At 40.6% G+C, this 23,518-nt stretch overlaps 1 protein-coding gene, 1 non-coding gene and 1 pseudogene across 6 annotated transcripts in view; 1 reads left to right on the plus strand and 2 right to left on the minus strand.

Annotated features, from left to right (window-relative positions):
* Positions 1–23,518, plus strand: part of WDR33 (WD repeat domain 33) — a 112,347-nt gene that overhangs the window by 2,729 nt on the left and 86,100 nt on the right. The window lies entirely within an intron of this gene.
* The window catches only part of LOC113920405, a 34,050-nt pseudogene that overhangs the window by 1,981 nt on the left and 8,551 nt on the right, over positions 1–23,518 (minus strand).
* Positions 18,050–18,153, minus strand: LOC113921127. The gene has a single exon (XR_003519532.1). It is a non-coding gene; the product is annotated as a U6 spliceosomal RNA (small nuclear RNA).

Raw genomic sequence — 23,518 nt, forward strand, 5'->3', positions numbered from 1 at the left:
GCAGATTTGTTGTTTTAAGATTCCGGATTTTCCTACTTTTCTGTCCAAATTATTCCAAGATTTCATTTGTGTTGAAATTTTTGCTTGTAAGAGGTGTTATATCTGGAGGCCAGATATATATATATATATATTTTGGTGGTGGAATGGTGAAAGTTTCTCTGTTGCTGTAATGTGTTGTGTGATGAGTAAGTTGCCAGACCATAGTTTTAATGCTGAAAGACATTTGATCTTTGTCTTTTACATTGATGTAGGTTGAAAACTTTTCTCCTTGAACACCCTCTGTGGTTGATATTTCTGTCCCCATTGCAAAAGACTTACATTAGTCCTAGACACAGAAGCTCTTAGGTATGTTGGAAAATCTTACCCACATTACTCTCCTTTCTGGTCCTTGAACATTTTATGTAGTATTTTCTGGTGGAGGACTGACTTCATAATGTTTGTATTGTATCTTATATTCATAATTTGAGTGCTTATAAATTCTCAGAGCTGGTTAGTATTGGAAAGGGCATGGCTTTCAGCAGTAGACAGACCTAGGTTTGAATGGCAGGCTCACCATTAGCCAGCTTTTTTTTTTTTTTAATTTATTTATTCGACACAGAGCGAGAGCCCACGTGAGCAAAAGCAGGGGGAGCAGCAGAGGGAGAGGGAGAAGCAGGCTCCCCACTGAGCAGGGAGCCCGACATGGGGCTCGATCCCAGGACCCTGGGTTTATGACCTGAGCTGAAGGCAGCCGCTTAACTCAACTGAAGCACCCAGGCGCCCCTAGTCAGCATTTTTATGTTGGGTCAGTTAATTAAATTCTGAATGTCAGTTTTCTTACATATAAAAATGTTAATTATTATAGTAGTTATTTTAAAGGTGAAAGATAGTGATATGTAAGCATTTAGTAAATTTTGGCATTTTTCTTTCTGTGACTTTAATTGCCTGTCATTTACAGGAGTTTTTTTTTGAGGTATAATTGACATGTAACATGATATTAGTTCGAGGTATACAACATAATGATTTAGTATTTGTATATATTGTAAAATGATCACTTCAATAAGTGTAGTTAACATCTGTCACCACAGTCACAATTTTTTTTTCTTGTGATAACTTTTAAGATCTACTCTTAGCAACTTTCATATATGCAATAAAGTATTATTAACTATAGTCACCATGTTGTATATTACGTCCCCATGACTTATTTTTTTAAAACTGGAAGTTTGTCCTTTGACCTCCTTCACCTATTTTGCCTCCCCTCCCCCTTTTCAGTTTTTAAAGTTTAACTCAAATATCTTTGTTAAAGATTTACAGTCTCATTCCTCTGTTAAACTGTTCCTTTCTCTGTGTTATTAATGTATTTTTATTTTATTTATTTATTTTTAAATAATTTATTTCTTTATTTGACAGAGAGAGAGAGCTCAAGTAGGCAGAGGGAAAGAGAAACAGGCTCCTTGCTGAGCCGAGAGCCCAACGTGGGGCTTGATCCCAGGAGGCTGGAATCATGACCTGAGCTGAAGCCAGATGCTTAACTGACTGAGCCACCCAGCGCCCCTATCTGTGTTATTAAAGCATTTTGTGCATATGTTTACTTAATGTATTTTGATTGTGTATCTTCTCTCCTTTGTGAACTCTTTGAAGGCATATACTTCATTGCCTTATATTTTTGTATTCATAAAGACTAGGCATTATAAAAATTGAGAAATGATAGAGTGAGTTTTCTACAAAAACTTTCCTCAGGGCACCTGGGTGGCTCAGTAGTTTAAGCGTCTGCCTTCGGCTTGGGTCATGATCCCAGTCATGATCCCAAAGTCCTGGGATCAAGACCTGCGTCAGGCTACCTGCTTGGCGGGAAGCCTGCTTCTCCCTCTCCTGCTCACCCTGTTTGTGCGCTCTCTTTCTCTCTCTCTGTCAAATAAATAAATAAAAATCCTTAAAAAAACCCAAAATACTTTCCTCATGACTACTGGGATCTGTTTTCACACAGATCTGGTTTATTCTGCTCCTTGGCCTTTACTTAAGATCTCTTTGCCTGCCTCCCTCCTCTCAGACCATTCATGTCCTATCCATTCCTCAAAATCCAGTTAAATCTCATCCCATTAATGAGGTCTTTAGTGACTTTATTTATAACTCCTCTCTCCAGTTAGCCCAGGGTCTGTGTGACTGCCTTCTGTTACTTTGTGTCCTGTAGTACTTGGCACTATGCCTTACCCGTTTTGAATAGGTCCTTGGGTGATAAGTGCAAGACTGTGCTGAGGCCGAGTTTGTTATAGGCACCTGCTCTATTCACTGTCCCACTTAGTGAGATACTTTTAAGGAACAATTTCTCTTTTTTTGTATGTGGAATATTCTGGTAACTTTTCCCCCATCTTTATATGTTATGAGAAATTGCAAACATACAGAAGAGTTGAAAGAATGAACGCCTATTGGGGCGCCTGGGTGGCTCAGTCATTAAGCGTCTGCCTTCGGCTCAGGTCATGATCCCAGGGACCTGGGATCGAGCCTTACATCGGACTCCTGCTCCATGGGAAGCCTGCTTCTCCCTCTCCCACTCCCCCTGCTTGTGTTCCCTCTCTCAACTGTGTCTCTCTGTCAAAAAATAAATAAAATATTTAAAAAAAGAAAGAATGAACTCATTACCTTCCATTTAGATTTACGTGTCACTAACATTTAACCATTTGCTTTAGCCCTCTACCTCCCTGTTCAACAATCAATTGAAATTAAATTGTGTATATCATGCTGTTTGTCCCCTAAATACCTCAGGATGCATCTCTTTAAAATAATGTCATTCTTTCACACTTTATACATTTTTATTTCAAACCAGACTCTTAAGGCAATATTAAAAACACAGTACCATTATTTTGCCTAACGCAATTAGCATCGTCTCTGGCATTCACTTTTAATTTTTGTAATTTTTCAATTTTAATTTTTATTATTTATTTTTTTAAGATGATTTTATTTATTTGGAGAGAGAGAGAGCGAGAGAGAGCACAAGCCAGGGGGAGAGGGTGAAGCAGGCTCCCTGATGAGCAGGAGGCCTGAGGCGGGGCTCAGCCACAGGACCATGGGATCATGACCTGAGCCGAGTGCATATGCTTAACTGACTAAGCCACCCAGGCGTCCCCATAACTGACATTTTTTAAGAGTAAAGGCTTTTGTTTTGTTTTCTCTTATTTTGGGGGATATTATTACATACTCAACAGATTTTAATTTTTTTAGTATGTCAGTCAGTTAGAGTCATTAGTGGACAAAGCTAGGAAATGTGTTTTCAAAAATCATCAGTTTATATTGGTATTTTAATTTAATATAACTTATTTTTAAAAAAGATTCATTGAATGATTGATTTATTGAGAGAGAAAGAGCCTGTGCGAGGTGGGGAGGAGGAGAGGGAGAGAGAGAAACTTAAGCAGACTCCATACTTTGCATGGAGCCCAATATGGGGCTTGATCCCATGACTCTGATGAAATCACAATCTGAGCTGAAACCAAGAGTTGGGCACTTAACCAACTGCACCACACAGGTACCCCTTTTTTAATTTTTTTAAGATTTTAGTTTTAAGTAATTTCTACACCTAATGTGGGGCTTGAGCTTACAACCGGAAATTTAGAATCGCATGCACCATTGACTGAGCCAGTCCGGTACCTCTATGTTAGTATTTTGTTTTTCTTTATTTAAGAAAGAGCGAGAGGGAGAGGGGGAGAGAGAGCGTGCACGTGCGTGAATGCATGGGAGCAAGGGGCAGAGGGAGAGAGAGGGAATCTTTTTCTTTTTTTTAAGATTTTTTATTTATTAGAGAGAGCGCGCCCACATGTGCACAGAGGGAGAGGGAGAAGCAGAGTCTCTGCTGAGCAGAGAGCCGGAAGTGGGGCTGGATTCCAGGACTCTGAGATCACAACCTGAGCCGAAGGCAGACACTTAACCGACTGAGCCACCCAGGCACGCTGAGAGAATCTTAAGCTGGGTGTGGAGTGCAATTTGGGCCTTGATCTCGGTACCCTGAGATCATGACCTGAGACGAAATCAACACCTAGAGGCATAACTGACTGAGCCACCCAGGTATCCCCCCCCCCATATTGGTATTTTTTTCCATCTTGGTATTTTAAACGCAAATCACAGTTAACAGTATTATTGGGATTTCCAACAAAAAAGAGTCAAATTTACAGTGCCAGTATTATTACTAACAATCCTACTGAGTATGGGTGATTTCAATCCTTATTTTCCTTAGAATATATCCCACTGAAGATGAACAGTTAGAGAACTGTGTTCAGAGTTACTTGAAATAACACTTTTTATGAAGATTATTTATTTATTTATTAGAGCAAGAGAGTGGGCGAGAGAGAGAGCAGGAGCAGGGGGAGGGGTAGAGGAAAAGGGAGGAGCAGACTCCCTTCTGAGCAGGGAGCCCGATGCGGGATTCTGGGATCTTGACCTGAGCTGAAGGCACACGCTTAAGCGACTGAGCCACCTAGGCGCCATATAACACTTTTCTTTTTCCTACTTGGTCGGCTTGATTAGTTTTTCTTTTTTTAGAGATTTTATATATTCATTTGACAGAGAGAGAGAGAACAAGCAGGGGGAGCAGGAGAGGGAGACGCAGGCTCTCTGCTGAGCAGGGAGTCTGATGTGGGGCTCAATCCCAGGACCCCAGGATCATGACCCGAGCCAAAGGCAGACACTTAACTGACTGAGCCACTCAGGCACCCCTAGTTTTTTTTTTTTTAATAAAGATTTTATGTTTTTGAGAGGGAGAGCACATGAGCGGGGGTGGGGGGGGCAGACGGAGAGGGGCAAGCCGACTCTCCACTGAATGCAGAGCCCTATGCAGGGCTCAATCCCAGGATCCTGAGATCATGACCTCAACTGAAGTCAGATGCTTAAATCACTAAGCCACCAGGCGCCCCCAGTTTGATTAGTTTTGATTAGTTTGACTTTGTTTGCATTCATTATTGGGGTGTCTTTATTCTTCTTGACTTAATTTATATATATATATATTTTGAAAGATTTTATTTATTTGAGAGAGAGAGTGAGAGAGAGAAGGAGCAAGGGAAGGGGCAAAGGGAGAGGGAGAAGTGGACTCCCCGCTGAGCAGGAATCCTGAGGTGGGGACATGGGGCTTGATCCCAGGACTCTGGGATCATGACCTGAGCCGAAGACAGATGCTTAACTGACTAAGCCACCCAGGCTTAATTTAATTTTTTATATATCAAATATTTACATGGTTTAAAATATAAGACTGTATTGAAAGAATATTCAGTCTGTAGTCCTTCCACCCCCATTCTTACTCACCCAGTGTATGTATGTGTGTATTCTTATTTTTCCTTTGTAAAAACTTGTGACCTTTTTTTTAATTGTAAAAAAGTTTATCATCTTGGGGCGCCTGGGTGGCTCAGTCGTTAAGCATCTGCCGTAGGCTCAGGTCATGATCCCAGGGTCCTAGGATTGAGCCCTGCATCAGGCTCCCTGCTCGGCGGGAAGCCTCCTTCTCCCTCTCCCCCTGCTTGTGTTCCCTCTTTTGCTGTGTCCCTCTCTGTCAAATAAATAAAAATCTTAAAAAAAAATTTATCATCTTAACCATCTTTTAAGTGTACAGTTCAGTAGTGTTAAGTACATTCACTTGTGCCACAGATTGAGAAATTTTTTTTATCTTGCAAAACTGAAACTCTGTACTCATGGAACAACTCCCCATTTCTCCCTCCTCCAGCTCCTGGCAGTTACTGTTCTACTTTGTTTCTATAAACATAAACATATATACATATAAACATACCTCATATGATTGAAATCATGCATTATTTCTTTTAGTGGCAGGTTTATTGCACTTACCATAGTGTCTGCAAGGTTCATCCATGTTGTAGCATGTGACAGGATTTCCTTCCTTTGACAGCTGAACAATAATCCATTGTATGTATATACCACATTATGTATATCCATTCATCCATGGGGCATCCATGGCTATTGTGAATAGTGCTGCTGTGAGCATGGGTGTCCAATCTGTTCAAGATCCTGTTTTCAATTCTTTTGGATATATACTCAGAAGTGGGATTGCTGGATCATATGATAGTCTATTTTTAATTTTTTGAGGAGCCTCCATCCTGTTTTCCATAGTGATAATACCATTTTACAATACTAATAGTATAAAAGGGTTCCAATTTCTCCACATTCTCACCAACACTTATTTCCTGTTTCTTTCATAGTAGTCATTCAAGTAGGTGTGAAGTGATACCTCATTCTGTGTATTTTTTTTTTTAAAGATTTTACTTATTGAGAGAGTGCGAGCACATGAGCAGGGGGAGGGGCAGAGGGAGAAGCAGCAGACTCCCTGCTGAGCAGGGAGCCCAACGTGGGGATCAATCCTAGGACCCTGATATAATAACCTGAGCTGAGGGATGCCTGGGTGGCTCAGTTGGTTAAGCATCTGCCTTAAGCTCAGGTCATGTTCCTGGGGTCCTGGGATTGAGCCCCACATTGTGCTCCCTACTCCGCGGGGTGTCTGCTTCTCCCTTTCCCTCTGCTCTTCTCTGCTTGTGCTGGTGCAAGTGAGTGCTCCCTTTCTCTCTCTCGCAAATAAATAAAATCTTTATTTTTTAATTTTTGTTTTTTTAAAGATTTTATTTATTTGACAGAGACAGACAGTGAGAGAGGGAACACAAGGAGGGGGAGCGGGAGAGGGAGAAGCAGGCTTCCCGCCGAGGAGGGAGCCCGATGCGGGGCTCAATACCAGGACCCTGGGATCATGACCTGAGCCCAAGGCAGTCGCTTAACCAACTGAGCCACCCAGGCACCCCGGGTTGTCTTTTTATTATCAAGTTGTAAGAGTTCTCTGTAAATTCTAAATGCTACATGTCCCTTAATAAGATTTATGATTTGCAGAAATTTTCTCTCATTCCGTGGATTGTCTTTTCACTTTTCTTTCTTTCTTTTTTTTTTTAAATCTTTGCATTCATACTCACTTTGAGAAACAACATCTAGACCAGGGGTAGGCAGACTTTTTTTTTTTTTTTTAAGATTTTATTTATTCATTTGACAGAGACACAGCGAGAGAGGGAACACAAGCAGGGGGAGTGGGAGAGGAAGAAGCAGGCTTTCCTCAGAGCAGAGAGCCCGATGCGGGGCTTGATCCCAGGATCCTGGGATCATGACCTGAGCCGAAGGCAGATGCTTAACAACTGAGCCACCCAGGCACTCCCGTCTTTTCACTTTTTTTTCTTAAGGTTTTTATTTTATTTATTTGAGAGAGAGGGAATGAGAGATAGCACGAGAGGGAAGAGGGTCAGAGGGAGAAGCCGACTCCATGCTGAGGAGGGAGCCTGATGCGGGACTCGATCCCGGGACTCCAGGATCATGACCTGAGCTGAAGGCAGTCACTTAACCAACTGAGCCACCCAGGCGCCTCCGTCTTTTCACTTTCTTGATGGTGTTATTGAAGCACAAAAGTAATTTTGATGATGTCCACTTTATCTCTTTTTTTCTTCTGTTGGTTGTGCTTTTGGTGTCATATCTTTTTTTTTTTTTTAAGATTTTATTTTTAAGTAATCTACACTGAACGTGGGGTTTGAACTCACAAACTGGAGATCAAGAGTTGCACGCTCCGCCGACTGGAGCCAGCCAGGCACCCTTCGGTGTCATATCTAAAGAAGGCTTTGTCTCACCCATAGTCATGAATATATATATTTGCTGTATTTAATGCAATTAGCAATTTGTCAAGCTTTCGATTTACCCAACCAAGAATGTGGATTGTTATCCATGGTTGTAAATATGAATATGACTTTGACTTTTTGGTTAGAAAGTTATAGAGAGTTTTACTTTTGTGGTTAGAAATCTATAAGCTTTTGGGGCACCTAGGTGGCTCAGTCGGTAAGCATCTGCCATAGGCTCAGGTCATGATCCCAAGGTCCTGGGATCGAGCCCCACATCTCCCTCTCCTGTCCACTCCTGCTCTGTCTTGCTAGTGTGCTCTCTCTCTAAAATAAATCTTAAAAAAAAGAAAAATCTGTAAGCTTTAGTTTTGGTTCTAATAAAAGCAGTTTTACATAATTATTGAACCTTCAATTCTATTTATTATTTTTTTTAAAGATTTTATTTGACACAGAGAGACACAGTGAGAGAGGGAACACAAGCAGGGGAGTGGGAGAGGGAGAAGCAGGCTTCCCGCGGAGCAGGGAGCCTGATGCGGGGCTTGATCCCAGGACTCTGGGATCATGACCTGAGCCAAAGGCAGATAGATGCTTAATGACTGAGCCACCCAGACACCCCTATTTTATTTATTTATTTAAAAATTTTTTTTAAAGGTTTTATTTATTTATTTGACAGAGAGAGACACAGCGAGAGAGGGAACACAAGCAGAGGGAGTGGGAGAGGGAGAAGCAGGCTTCCCGTGGAGCAGGGAGCCCGATACGGGGCTTGATCCCAGGACCCTGGGATCATGACCTGAGCCAAAGGCAGACGCTTAACGACTGAGCCACCCAGGCGCCCCTTTTATTTATTTTTTTAAAGATTTTCTTTATTTGAGAGAGAGAGAGATCGATCATGGGCAGGGGGGATGGGCAGAGGGAGAAACAGGCTCCCCGTTGAACAGGAGCCCAATGTGGAGGACTCGATCCCAGGGCCCTGGGATCATGACCTGAGCCGAAGGCAGGCGCTTAACTGACTGAGCCACCCAGGTACCCTGAACCTTTATTTCATAAAGGAGAGGTTCATGTCAAATAATGAAGGGCATATATTTTATTGGTGAATTTTTTTAACTTCATTTTTAATATTTGATTAACTCTCAGTTTATTGTATCCTTAATAACCACTGTATTTTTTTTTTTTAAAGATTTTATTTATTTATTTGAGAGAGAGAGAGAGAGAATGAGAGATAGAAAGCACGAGAGGGAAGAGGGTCAGAGGGAGAAGCAGACTCCCTGCCGAGCAGGAAGCCCGATGTGGGACTCGATCCCGGGACTCCAGGATCATGACCTGAGCCGAAGGCAGTCGCTTAACCAACTGAGCCACCCAGGCGCCCATAACCACTGTATTTTTGAGATCCAGACTGGTTTGGAGGGAAATATCAAATTATGATAGTGTGTGTCATAGGGTAATTGAAGACACTGCATATGCTAAATACTGAGGAACTTGTTAGGCTTTAGGCCAATATGGGTAATAGAACTAGAAACTGAGGACTGCTGTTTCCCAATCAAGAGGCACTCAAGGCCTTAAGCTTGTCATTTCATCTTGCTATTGACAAAGTTGAAATACACAGGACCATCTCTTTAGGATCGTTGCTTTGGGAATGATTTTGTGTGTTCTGTTAAGTGCTTTTACCTTCAATTTAGGTGGTTGTTTTTAACCTTCAGTTTAGTTGTTAAACTAGGTTAAAAATGAGCTGAAAGAAACTTTGGAAAATTCTTAACTGCTCCCTGTGTAATCTTGAAATTATAGAATTGGTTTATTTCTGGAGGTCATCACATTTAGACCTTTTAATTTGAATATGAACAGGATTGAAGAGATTAAATTTGTTTGTAGTCACATAGTGACAGAATCCAGGTCATCTGACTACCAGTTTAGTGTTCTTTTTTCCACCTTTACAAAAAAACCCAGAGCATTTCGTAGTATAACTTGTAAGGGCTTTTTGGTTCATTGTCTTTGGGAGAGAGCTAAAGTTACAACAGTTACATACCTAGAAGAGCCTAAAACAGGAAGATCTTCCATCAGGAATTAAGAGATTACATTGTTTTGTGGTCCTTAAGTTGCTACATATAGCTTTGCTCAGAATTGCTCACCAGTAAGGACTTTGGTGTACTTTTGTTTTAGTAATGCAGTGATTTTTAGCTTTTAAATCGGCATTTAGCAGACTTATTTCTTGGTAGGTTTTATAAACACACCCACCCACCAACCCACCCACACATCCCAAATGTGTTGCTCAGTGCCTCCTTCATGTTTCATGGACTCAAATTATAGTTGATATTAATAAAGAGTATTTTTCACCCACATTTTCTACCCACAGTGCTCATTTCCAGTTATATTTTTTACGTCAGTTTTGTGCCGAGAGTATACATTTCCAGTTTCGTGTGTGACCATGTTCCTAACACTATAGTTAGGTAGCATTACTTTTATAAGTTATTTTGTTTTTATGCATTCACTCATTCATTTACATACTGTATGCGTGTGTTAAAGTAAAAGGTACAAGAGGATGTACAGTGATCTGTCTTCTTCCTGCAGTTGTCTTCTCCTTTTATCTATCCAGTAGCTATCCCTGTTAACATTTTGTTACAAAATCTTCCAAAGTAATTTTGAGGTATATGTAGCAAGTTTATATACTGTAGATGTGTATATGTTCCTTTTTTGGTTACTTTTCACATACACAGTAATATTTTATACATTGTTTTGTACTTTGCTTTTTTTGACTTGACAATGTATCTTGGCGATCCTAAATAGAACTACCTCCTTTATGATAGTTGCATAATATGCATTGTATGTATATTTCATGGTTTACTTTAACTAGTTCTCTACTTAATAGTTGTGTGGTTTCCAGACTTTGGCTATACAAAAGGTGCTTCACTGAATAACCTTCACATATGTATAGGGATAAATTCATGGAAGTGGAATTGCTTGGTCAAAGTATGTGCACTATTACTGTATGAATATGGTTGTTTTACTCACATCAAACTTGTATTATGGTTTTTGCTTTTGTTTTTAAGATTTTATTTTTTAGTGAGAGTGAGTGCACAAGTGGGGGTGGGGTATGGGGAGAGGGACAAGCAGACTCCTTGTCGCATGGGGAGCCCAGTGAAGGGCTCGATCCCAAGACCCTGAGATCATGACCTGAGACGAAGTCGGATACGCAACCGAGTGAGCCACCCGGGCACCCCTGCTTTTTTTTTTTTTTTTTTTTTAAGTGATCTCTATACCCAACTTTGGGCTTGAACTAACAACCTAGAGATCAAGAGTTGCTTCTCCACTGACAGAGCCAGCCAGGTGCCCCTGGATTTTGCTTTTGGGAGTGATGTTGCTTCTCAGTAAGTGATGAGGAGTCATTCTGGTTTTATTTTTTTTTAGGATTTTATTTATTTATTTTAGAGAATGAGAGCTCATGGGGGAGGGGCAGAGGGAGAGAGAGAGGGAGAGAGGGACAAGCAGACTCCATGCTGAGTGTGCAGCCGGGTGTGGGGCTTGATCCTAGGACCCTGAGACCAGGATCTGAGCCAAAACCAAGAGTCAGATGCTCAACTGACTGAGCCACCCAGGCACTTAGAGGAGTCATTCTTCAGCATTCTTCAGCAATGAGGGGAATTTAAAATCACTAATTTGTCCCTTTTTGGTAATTTTTATGGGATATATTTTTGCATAGTAAAATGTTATGCAGCTCATTGAATACCTTATGTAAGGTAGATCCCGAAAGGCAGTTCATTAGAATCTTGTTTTGTTTAGGGAAAAAATTCAGATTTTAGTAAAAATTTATGAAGAATGTAAAAAATTTAGCAAAAGATGTTAGTAAAAACATATACTCATTTTTCCCTGCATTATTATAGTTGATTAAATTGTTTTCTGGCCTCTTATCCCTGTGTTACGTTTCATAGGATAATTTATTTTTCTAAGATTCACACTTTCTTACTTACATTTCTGGGATGATTCATCATTGTCTCCAACGCTAGTGTTACACTTTTTGGACCTCATGGGGTATCTGATGAAAGTTGTATACTCTTTTCCCAGGAAAAATGTAAATATTCATATTAGAGTTCTTGCAACTTGAAGTGGGGGGGTGTCACTGAAATCCTTTTGCCTGTTTATGTATCCATAGACCCCAGGTAAGTCTCACTGCATTATTTGATAGATTTAGCATGTCTTTAGCATGTCTAGGTTGGCATAACATGAATTTCAGAATCTAGCTCCACTATATGAACTTAGGTTTTCAGCTTTTTCCTCTGCTGCTCCCTCTTAACACTTACCCTGTCCATGAACCACTTTTAAAAACTCAAGTGCACCTAAAACGAATACAGTGTTGTATGTCCGTTGTGTCTCAATTGATACAAAAACCTTTTACTAGGGGCGCCTGGGCGGCTCAGTCGTTGAGTGTCTGCCTTCGGCTCAGGTCGTGTTCCCAGGGTCCTGGGATCGAGCCCCGCATCGGGCTCCCCGCTCCGCAGGAGGCCTGCTTCTCCCTCTCCCATTCCCCCTGCTTGTGTTCCCTCTCTCACTGTGTCTCTTTCTGTCAAATAAATAAATAAAATCTTTAAAAAAAAAACAAACACACCTTTTACTCCTATTGCTGTTTTCTTTGCTTGGAATCCCCCTTCTTCCCCTTTTCCAGTTGGTATATTCCTTCTTTTATCACTGCATAAATTAATTTACCTGAAACTTTTCTGTTTTACGTCTGTGCTTCCCCACTCATTAATTCTTGTTTCTTCCCATAGCATTCCCTCATAGCATTTTAAAAATAATCCTTCATAATGCATTTAATAAGGCCACTAGATTATCACACACTTACTGAGTACCTGGGTTCCAGGTCTAGTTTTGTTTGTTTGTTTTGGTGTTAAAATATGCTTAACATAAAATTGACCATTTTAACTTTATTTTTTTTCTTCCAGTGTAGTTAACATTTTTAAGTATACACTTGTTTGACATTAAATACATTAACAGTGTTGTAGAACCATCTATCTCCAGAACCCTTTCAGCTTTTCTAACTGAAACTCTGTACCCATTAAACACTAACTCCCTATTCTTCCCTCAGCCTGTGAAAAGCACCATTCTCCTTTCTGTCTCTATGAATTTGACTACTCTAGAAACCTCATATAGTGAATATTTCCTAATTCATTCTATGAAGCCAGCATTACCCTAATACCAAAACCACATAAAGATCATAAGGAGGAATACTACAGATCAGTATTTTTCATGAATATAAAATGCAGACATTCTCAACAGAATAGTCAGTTGAATCTAATGGTGAATAAAAAGAATTATATACATTATGACAAAATGGGGTTTATTCCAGGTATGCATGCCTGGTTTACACTCAAAAATGAACTAATGTACTTCATTACATCATATGAGTTTATGAAGAAAATTTATATTATGTTAATAGATTAATCATGCACATCTACAAAACCCTCACACAATAGAAATTATGGGGTGCCTGGATGGCTCAGTTGGTTAAGCGTCTGACTATTGCTCAGGTCATGATCTTGGAATCCTGGGATCAAGCCCTGTGTCTGGCTCCCTGCTCAGCGGGCAGTCTGCTTGTTCCTCTCTCTCTGCCCCTCCATCTTCTCATGCTCGCTCCCTTTCTTGCTCTCTCAAGTAAATAAATACAATCTTAAAAAAAATAGTGAGAAATTAGATGCTAATATCTGGAACAAGGCAAAGATGTCCATGCTTGCCACTCCTTTTCAACACTGTCCTGGAAGTCCTAGAGAATGCAGTAAGACAAGAAAAGGAAATAAAAGACAGATTGGGAAGGAAGAACTAAAATTGTTTTTGTTCATAGATGATGTGATTGTCTATGTAGAAAATTTCATGAATCAACAAAAATCTTCTGTAACTAATAAGTGATTATAGCAAGGTTTCAGAATACAAGGTAAATATACAAAAGCCAGTTGCTTTCTTATATACCAGCAATGAACAATTCAAATCTGGAATTAAAGCAGTGCCATCTGTATTAGCACCCCCCCAAAAAAAACCACAACAACTTAGGTTTCATCCAAAAAAAGTGTACAGGGGCGCCTGGGTGGCTCAGTTAAGTGTCTGCCTTCAGCTCAGGTCATGATCCCAGGGTCCTCGGATCGAGCCCCGCCTCGGGCTCCCTGCTCAGTGGGAAGCATGCTTCTCCCTCTGCTTGTGTTCCCTCTCTCGCTGTGTCTCTCTCTGTCAAGTAAATAAATAAAATCTTTAAAAAAAACAAACAACAACAAAAAAACCCCCCAAAAGTGTACAAGATCTACATGAGGAAAACTCTTTGGAGTTTCCTGTAAAACTCTTTGAAGGAAATCAAAGAATACCTAAATAAATGGAAAAATATCTCCATATGCATGAACAGGAAGATTCAATATTGTCAAGATGGCAGTTCTTTTCAATTTGATTTGTAGATTCAGTGTGAGCCCAGTCAAAATCCCAGCAAGTTATTTTATGGATATTGATAAAGTTCGTTTTACTCAGGTAAATATTATCAGTGGCTACTAAAGGGTTGATTGCTGGAAAACAGAATATTCACACATTTCTAAGGCATTACCTAAGGTATTAAACATTTTAGGTATACACAAAAGTTGAAAGAAGTTAATAAATACCATATACTTGCCTCCCAGATTCAACATTTGTTACAGTTTTACGGTATTTTGTTTTTCTATTAGTTTGCTAGGGCTGCCATAACACAACTGAGTGGCTTAAACAATAGTCACTTACTGTCTTACAGTTCTAAAGATTAGGTGACTGAGATCAAGATGTCAGTAGGGCCTTGTTCCCTCTGATGGTGTTAGGGAAGGATCTGTTCCAGACCTCTCTCCTAGTTTCTGGTAGTTCCTTAGCTTGTGCCAATGTAACTCCATTCTTTACGTGTGTCCAAATTTCTCCTTTTTATGAGGACACCAATCCTATTGAATTACAGACTCATCCTATTCCATATGACTTCATCTTAACTAACGACATCTGCAATGTCCCTATTCCCCAATAAGATACTGAGGGTTAGGACTTCAGCATAGTGATTTTGAGGAGGGGAGGTAATTAAACCTGTAACAGTCTATCTCTGCATTCATACATATGTATATACATATTTTTTAACTATTTGAGAGTAATTGCAGACATCATTACATAATGCTTCATTCAGCATGCAGTAGCAACATGCAGTATCACATCTAAGAAAATTTGCCATAGTTCCCTATTATTATGTAATATCTGGTCTACATTCAAATGGTCTTTGATAGATTTTTTTCAAACCCCAGGACCTAATAATCAAGGTTTATGTGTTCCATTTGGTTGTATCCTTGATCTTGTTTATTTAGAGCGGTCATCCTGCTTTTTAATTTTTCATACACACACTTTTTATTTTTTTAATTTATAAAATAAAAAAACTTTAAGATTTTATTTATTTGAGAGAGAGAATGAGATAGAACATGAGAGGGGGTAGGGTCAGAGGGCAGACTCCCTGCTGAGCAGGGAGCCGAATGTGGGACTCCATCCCGGTACTCCAGGATCATGACCTGAGCCGAAGGCAGTTGCCTAACCAACTGAGCCACCCAGGCGCCCCCCCCAAAAACTGTTTTTTTAAAGATTTTTTAAAAAAGATTTTATTTATTTATTTAATAGAGAGATAGAAAGGGAGCACAAATAGAGTAGCAGGGAGAGGGAGAAGCAGGCTCTCCGCGCAGCAGGGAGCCTGACGTGGGGCTCAGTCCCAGGATTCTGGGATCATGACCTGAGCCGAAGGCAGCGGCTTAACCGACTGAGCCACCCAGGCACCCCAAGATTTCTTTTTTTAATTTATTTGAGAGGGAGAGAGAGTGCACAAGCAGGGGGAAAGGGCAGGAGGAGAAGGAGAAGCAGACTCCCTGCTGAGCAGGGAGCCTTAAGTCAGGCTGGATCTGATGCCAGGCTGGATCCGAGGACCCTGGGATCATGACCAGAGCCGAAAGCAGACACTTAACTGAGTCACCCAGGAGCCCCTCTTTTTTTTTTTTTTAAGATTGAGAGACTCGCGACTTGTGCGCGATGCGCGTGGACGCGCACACGTCTGTTAATGGGGGGAGAGGCAGAGAGAGAGGGAGATAAGCAGACTCCCTGCCCAATGCAGAGCCTAGCACTGGGACCTCATCTCACAACTCTGAGATCATGACCTGAGCCAAAATCAAGAGTCAGAAGTTTAACAGACAGAGCCCCCGAGGTATCCTCATACACTCTTTTTAAGACTTTCTCAGAGAGGGCGCCTGGGTGGCTCAGTTGGTTAAGCGACTGCCTTCGGCTCAGGTCATGATCCTGGAGTCCCGGGATCGAGTCCCGCATCGGGCTTCCTGCTCAGCAGGGAGTCTGCTTCTCCCTCTGACCCTCTTCCCTCTCGTGCTTTCTATCTCTCATTCTCTCTCTCTCTCAAATAAATAAATAAAATCTTTAAAAAAAAAAAAAAAAAAAAAAGACTTTCTCAGAGAAGTATTTCAGTAGCAGATCAAGTCTCTATGCTCTGCCAACCTGTTGAGCGGTAGTTGAAACCACCATTTGCTTTCTCTGTCCAAGAGTCTTAACAAAGAAGACATGTCTCTTGATAGTTAAGAGGGTTATTAACATTAATTAATTGTCTCTGTTACAGTTATTCTGGCAAATGAACTTTATCTCTTTGTGTATCTCAAGGATTGTCTTCCCCACTCCCCCAAAAGGTTTATTTTGTATGTGCAACAGGTATTCTGTATTTTAAGTTTAGACTATCCGGAACATACACTTTCTTCTTTTTTTTTTTAAGATTCTTATTTTTATTTTTTATTTATTTTTTAAAGATTTTATTTATTTGATGAGAGAGAGAGAGACAGCGAGAGAGAGAGAGAGAGGCGGCGAGAGAGGGAACACGAGCGGGGGAGTGGGAGAGGGAGAAGCAGCCTTCCCGCCGAGCAGGGAGCCCAATGCGGGGCTTGATCCCAGGACCCTGGGATCATGACCTGAGCTGAAGGCAGACACTTAACAACTGAGCCATCCAGGCGCCCCTGAACATACCCTTTCAATTTGGTGAAAATTCTCTTAGCTCATTCCTTGTAATATACAAACAGAAAAATTAATGTTCTGTGAGCAAATTCTTTTTTTTTTTAAGATTTTATTTATTTATTCGACAGAGGGAGACATAGCAAGAGAGGGAACATAAGCAGGGGGAGTGGGAGAGGGAGAAGCAGGCTTCCCGCTGAGCAGAGAGCCCGATGTGGGGCTCGATCCCAGGACCCTGGGACCCTGACCTGAGCCGAAGGCAGATGCTTACTGACTGAGCCACCCAGGCGCCCCTGTGAGCAAATACTTTGCTGATCCTCTGTACTGCATAGTTAATGTTTTTTCCTTTGTAACTAATAAGTATCTTGGAGGTGATACTTTGAAATTATGTAAATATACTGCTCTCAAACTTTTGTCCACTAATTTTAGCATCCATTGGTGGAACCTGTATGCAGCAAGTATTATTGGGTGTTCCAATGGTGATTTTCTGTTAGTATATATTTTAATGGATATCTGTGACAATTTTTATATGTGCCAGGCGGCATGCAAGACATTGGAAATACAGAGATTAAAAACATTCAGTCCTGGGGCGCGGTGGCTCAGTTAAGCATCTTCCTTTGGCTCAGGTCCTGATCCCAGCGGGGAGCCTGGTTCTCCCTTTCCCCCTGGCCCTCCCCACTGTGCGCCTGTGCGCCTGTGTGCCCGTGCGGATGTGCGCACACTGGGGCATGCATGCTCTCTTTCAAATAAAATCTTTAAGAAAAAATAAAAACATTCAGTTCTTGCTTACATGGAAACTGCGATTTAGGCAGAAAGATAGACATGTGGCTTTTTACCAATGAGATATGTGTTTTCAAGGATTATGCATAGTATATTTTGGGAGTGCAAAGACTGCTGAATAAATTGAGCATAATAAGCACAAATTAACAAAAATAATTTAGAACATCAGTATAGGAATCTGCTAATAATGGTTGTGAGAGTATCTGGCAGAGTTGGAGATTTCAGAAGAGTATTTTAAAAAGAAAAACATCAGGGGCGCCTACGGGTGGCTCAGTTGTTGAGCGTCTGCCTTCCGTTCAGGTCATGATCCCAGAGTCCTGGGATGGAGCCCCGCATCAGGCTCCCTGCTTCGTGGGAACCCTGCTTCTCCCTCTCCCACTCCCCCACTTGTATTCCCTCTCTCGCTGTGTCTCTCTCTGTCAAATAAATAAAATAAAATACCTGAAAGGACAAAAAAAAAAAAAGAAAAAAAAACATCACTCCTACCTTCGTATAAAAGTAATCCATATCTGTCGTGGATGGCTTGGAAAAGCTGAAGGTATAAAGAAGACAGCCAAATATTACTGTAACTCCCATGCATTGTTACTTTTTTTCTTTTTATGTTCCTTTCCATTTTGGGGAGCTTTTTTTTTGTTGTTTTGTGTTGTTTTGTGGAACGTTTCATGAATTTGCATGTCATACTTGTGCAGGGACCATGCCAATCTTCTCTGTATTCCAGTTTTAGTATATGTGCTGCTGAAGCAAGCACCTATTTTTTGGCTTTTGCACAAAAGCATACGGTTCTTTTAAAGTAATTGTAATTGTTTACAATCTGATTTTTCCACTTAACATTGGATCGTGTAGTTTAAATGTTTCAAGATATTTAGTGATTATAAAATTTCATGTTATAGATATACAGAAGTTATTAGTTATTTCTCTCTGGTTGCTTATGCCTGTGAACTTGACTGAAAGACTTTTTGCAAAACAAAATATTTTATTTGTCTACATTGATCTCTATTAAATCATAGAATGGTTTTCTGAAATTTATTTTTTAAAAAGATTTTATTTACTGAGAGAGAGCGCTCAAGCAGTGGGGAGGGGAAGAGGGAGAGGGAGAAGCAGGCTCCCTATTGAGCAGGGAGCTCAATGTGGGTTTGATCCCAGGACCCCGAGATCATGACTTAGCCAAAGGCAGACGCTTAACTGACTGAGCCACCCTGGCACCCTTAGTGGTCCTTCATCTTATTCCTTCCTTTAGAGATCAAAGTGTCAAAAATTTCTCCAGCATAGGCAAGGAAGTTATCAGAGCCTTAAATAGAGGCCAACTTAGCTTTCCTAGTTTCTTGTTCTTTGTGCTCTAGTGATACCATATCCCCTACCCCCAAGATTTAGGTGTTCTGTGGAGGCATTGCAAATAGGTGTTACAAATAGTATTAGAGTGGTACAACTTTGCTGTGTATCTTTTTTACCCCACTGAGCAGGGAGCCCGACGTGGGGCTGTATCCCAGGACCCTGGGATCATGACCTGAGTCGAAGGCAGATGCTTAACCGACTGAGCCACCCAGGTGCCCCTGGCATTTAACCTTTTCTTAATAATCAAGTAAACTAAAATACAGCCTAGAAGAAGTGTTTTTTTTTTCACCCAAGGCAGCAAAGATTCTTTTTACTTAAAGCTTTATGTACAATGATGATCAGTGCGATTTGAGTTTTAGTAGGATATGTTTTCAAACAATTCAAATATATGGGGTGCCTGGGTGGCTCAGTCGGGTAAGCGTCTGCCTTGGGCTCAGGTCATGATCCCAGGGTCCTGGGATAGAGCCCCGTCGTGTCGTATTGGGGCTTTCTGCTCAGCAGGGAGTCCACTTCTCCCCCTCCCGCTGTCTCTCCCCCCTGCTTGTGTGCTTGCTCTTCCTTTCTTTAAAATTAAATAAATAAAATCTTAAAAAAAAAAAACCCAACAATCAAAAAAACCAATTCAGATATCCAGCAACGAGACATGTTTTAAAGGTAAACTGTCCAGGGGCGCCTGGGTGGCTCAGTCGTTAAGCGTCTGTCTTCGGCTCAGGTCATGATTCCAGCGTCCTAGGATAAGCCCCACATCGGGCTCTCTGCTCCACGGGAAGCCTGCTTCTCCTTCTCCCACTCCCCCTACTTGTGTTCCTGCTTTCTCTCTCTGTCAAATAAATAAATCTTAAAAAAAGGTAAACTGTCCAAGCAGTTTTTATTCATTAATATTCATAAATACACATAGCAGCTTCATTAGAGATTTCAGTTCCTCTTCAGTTCCAGAAGGGAGGGGGGTGGGGGATGGGGTAACTGGGTGATGGGTATTAAGGAGGGCATGTGTTGTGATGAGCACTGGGTGTTATATGCAACTAATGAATCACTGAACACTACATCAAAAACTAATGTACTGGGGCGCCTGGGTGGCTCAGTCGGTTAAGCGACTGCCTTCGGCTCAGGTCATGATCCTGGAGTCCCGGGATCGAGTCCCGCATCGGGCTCCCTGCTCGGCGGGGAGCCTGCTTCTCCCTCTGACCCCCCCCCCCCCATGTGCTCTGTCTCTCATTCTCGCTCTCTCAAATAAATAAAATCTTAAAAAAAAAGAATGTTAAAAAAAACTAATGAACTATGTGTTGGCTAATTGAACATAATAAAAAATAAAAATAAGAAAAATAAAAACCTCAGTGGTCATCATCAGTAGGAATGAAGAAATTTTCTCTACCACAGTAGCAATAAGAAGATAAAATTAGCAATAATTACCAAATATTAATTCTTATTCTGTTTATCTGCCATAGCTAGGTCAATTCTATTTACCTATTTTTTTTTTAAAGATTTTATTTGTTTATTTGACATAGAGGGAGATAGCGAGAGAGGGAACACAAGCAGGGGGAGTGGGAGAGGGAGAAGCAGGTTTCCCGCCGAGCAGGGAGCCTGATGTGGGGCTCGATCCCAGGACCCTGGGATCATGACCCGAGCCGAGGGCAGACGCTTAACAACTGAGCCACCCCAGGCACCCCTATTTACCTAATTTTATTTACCCAGTTTACCAAATTGAACTGTATAAATTCAATAAATTATTTTTTATAACTTTTTTTTGCACTATATTTTTAAAATTGAGGTATAGTTGACATAAAATATATCATTTTCATGTGTACAACATAATGGTTTGATATTTGTGTGTATTGCAAAATGATCACCACAGATTTCGTTAACAGCCATCACCTTACATAGTCACAAAGTTTCTTTTCTTGTGATGAGAACTTTTAAGATCTACACTCTTAGCTACTTTCAGATGTGCACTACAGTATTATTATTATTTTTTAAAGATTTTATTTATTTGTTTGACAGAGAGCACGAGCAGGGGGAGCGGTAGGCAGAGGGAGAGGGAGAAGCAGCCTCCCTGCTGAGCAGAGAGCCTAACCTGGGGCAGACACTTAACCCACTGAGCCACCCAAGCGCCCTGCAGTACAGAATTATTAATTAGAGTCACCATAGTGTCCATTACATCCCTATGACTTACTTATTTTATAACTAGAAGTTTGTGCGTCTTGATCCCCTTCACCCATGTCTCCCACCTCCATCCCCCGCCTCTGGCAACCACCAATCTGTTTTCTTAAGTCTATGTGTGTGGCTATTTTTGTTTGTTTTTAGATTCCACATGTAAGTTTCACCTATACGGTATTTGTCTTTCTCTGTCTGACTTATTTCACTTAGTCCTCAAGGTCCATCTATGTTGTCAAAAATGGCAAAATTTCATTCTTTTTTATGGCCAAATACTGCAGTTCTTAATTCACACACGCACACTTTCTTTATCCATTTATCTGTTGGTGGACACTTGGGAGGTTGTAAACATGGGGTGCATATCTTTTTGAATTAGTAGTTTTGTTTTTTTTTTTCAGAGAAATACTCAGAAGTAGAATTGCTGGGTCATAGAGTAGTTACTGTTTTTAATATTTTGAGGAACCTCTATACTGTTTTCCATAGTGGTTTCACCAATTTACATTCACACCAACAGTGCACAAGGTATCCCTTTTCTCCACATCCTTGCTGACACTTGTTTAAAAATTTTTTTTTTTTAAATCAGGGTTCCAGGGCGCCTGGGTGGCTCATTCGGTTAAGCATCTGCCTTCAGCTCAGGTCATGATCCCAGAATACTGGGATCAAGCCCCGAGATTGGGCTCCCTGCTCAGCAGGGAGCCTGCTTCTCCCTCTCCCGCTCCCCCTGCTTGTGCTCTCTCTCTCTCTCTGTTAAATAAATAAAATCTTAAAAAAAAAATCAGGGTTCCATCAAGGTTGGTTATGTCTCTTTAGTGTCATAATCTAGACTAGGTATCCCTTTCCTCTTTTCCTCTCAGTATCGCATAAGCACATATGAAAGGACAGCTGTTTTTTTTGACAGTCGTATTTTCCATTTAAAATTAATTTTGGGGGTGTGGTGGGAGGCTCAGTCATTTGAGTGTTCAACTCTTGATTTCAGCTCAGGTCATGATCTCAGGGTCCTGGGATCAGGCCCTGTATCAGGCTCTCTGCTCTGCAGGGAGTCTGTCTCCTGCTCCCTCTGCCCCTCCCCCCACTTGCACTCCAGTACTCGCTCACTTTCAGAAATAAATCTTAAAAAAAGTAAAATTAATTTTGGTTAAAAGTATTTAAAGAAAAAAGTGTTCCAAATAGATTAAATGTTAGGCTTTTGCCTTGTTTATGTATTTGAAATAATGTAATGGTGAAGCTGATTGTCAGTTCTCTAAACATACTGTATTGGACTGAATTCTCCATTTGGAGAGACCTATCATATGGATAGCAGGCATGTTGTTTTTCAGTCTTACAGAGCTTCCAGTTAAAACTATCCCAGGTTTATGGTTGAAATCTTAATCCAACATAGAATAAGCAGCTGAATTTATATTTTTGTCATTTATAAATGAATAATATCTGGTCATTAAAAGAGATCGTATTATTGCTTTAGAGAGGTTATATACATGTATGCTGGAATAGAAAAATATATTCTTAAAAACAACTGAATTTTGGCTTCTATTTGCCAAGTTGAGTAAGAGGGTGAAATTTTACAGTGTTTTTTATATTTATTTTTATTTTTTTTAAAGATTTTATTTATTTATTTGACAGAGACACAGTGAGAGTGGGAACACAAGCAGGGGGAGTGGGAGAGGGAGAAGCAGGCTTCCCGCAGACCAGGGAGCCCGAGGCGGGGCTCGATCCCAGGACTCCGGGATCATGACCTGAGCCAAAGGGAGATGCTTCACTGGCTGAGCCACCCAGGTGCCCCTACAGTGTTTTAAATTGAGTTTTTAATGTACCCCAAAACATTAACTATTACCAGTGAAACAAACTCATTTATTTTTGGGAAACTTCATTTATTTTGGGGGGTAATACATTTAAGAGATGGTCTAACATTCAAAATGTTGACTAAATTTCTTCTCACCCTTACATTAAGTCATCTAGTTCCCTTCCCGAGATAGAATCACTGGTAAAGTTTCTGGTATATTTTTCTATAAGTGTATAAGCATATACAAACATGAGTGTGTTTGTAGCACCACTGTCCTGCTTTATTCATTCGTTTGTTTTCATCACAACCAGGATAGCCAACCAAGATAGTTTTATTTATTCTTTTTTAGAGTCTGTAGATTTTTCCATTTCCTTCTAAGGTTTATATTTATAAGGTAAAAGCATAGCTTTTGTAATTTCATAAGTGAATTTGGAAAGTTTAGGAATGGGTCAAGTTTTCAGTGTTGGTTATAGCTCTTGTGAATAATTTGTAATAATACCTTAAATTGCTAATATACTTCGTAGTTTGTGAAATTTTTTTCTGTGCTAGTTATTTGAATTTAACTGTATGGCAGTGGTGAGTTTTAAAACAGGTCAGAACTACTTTCTTTTTTTTTTTTAAGATTTTATTTATTTATTTGAGAGAGAGAATGAGAGAGAGCGAGCATGAGAGGGGGGAGGGTCAGAGGGAGAAGCCGACTCCCCGCTGAGCAGGGAGCCTGATGCGGGACTCGATCCCAGGACCCCAGGATCATGACCTGAGCTGAAGGCAGTCGCTTAACCAACTGAGCCACCCAGGCGCTCCATCTTTTTTTTTTTTTTTTTTTAAGATTTTATTTATTAGAGTGTATGAG

Source organism: Zalophus californianus, chromosome 3 (assembly GCF_009762305.2).
Source record: "Zalophus californianus isolate mZalCal1 chromosome 3, mZalCal1.pri.v2, whole genome shotgun sequence".
NCBI classification, from domain to species: Eukaryota; Metazoa; Chordata; class Mammalia; order Carnivora; family Otariidae; genus Zalophus; species Zalophus californianus.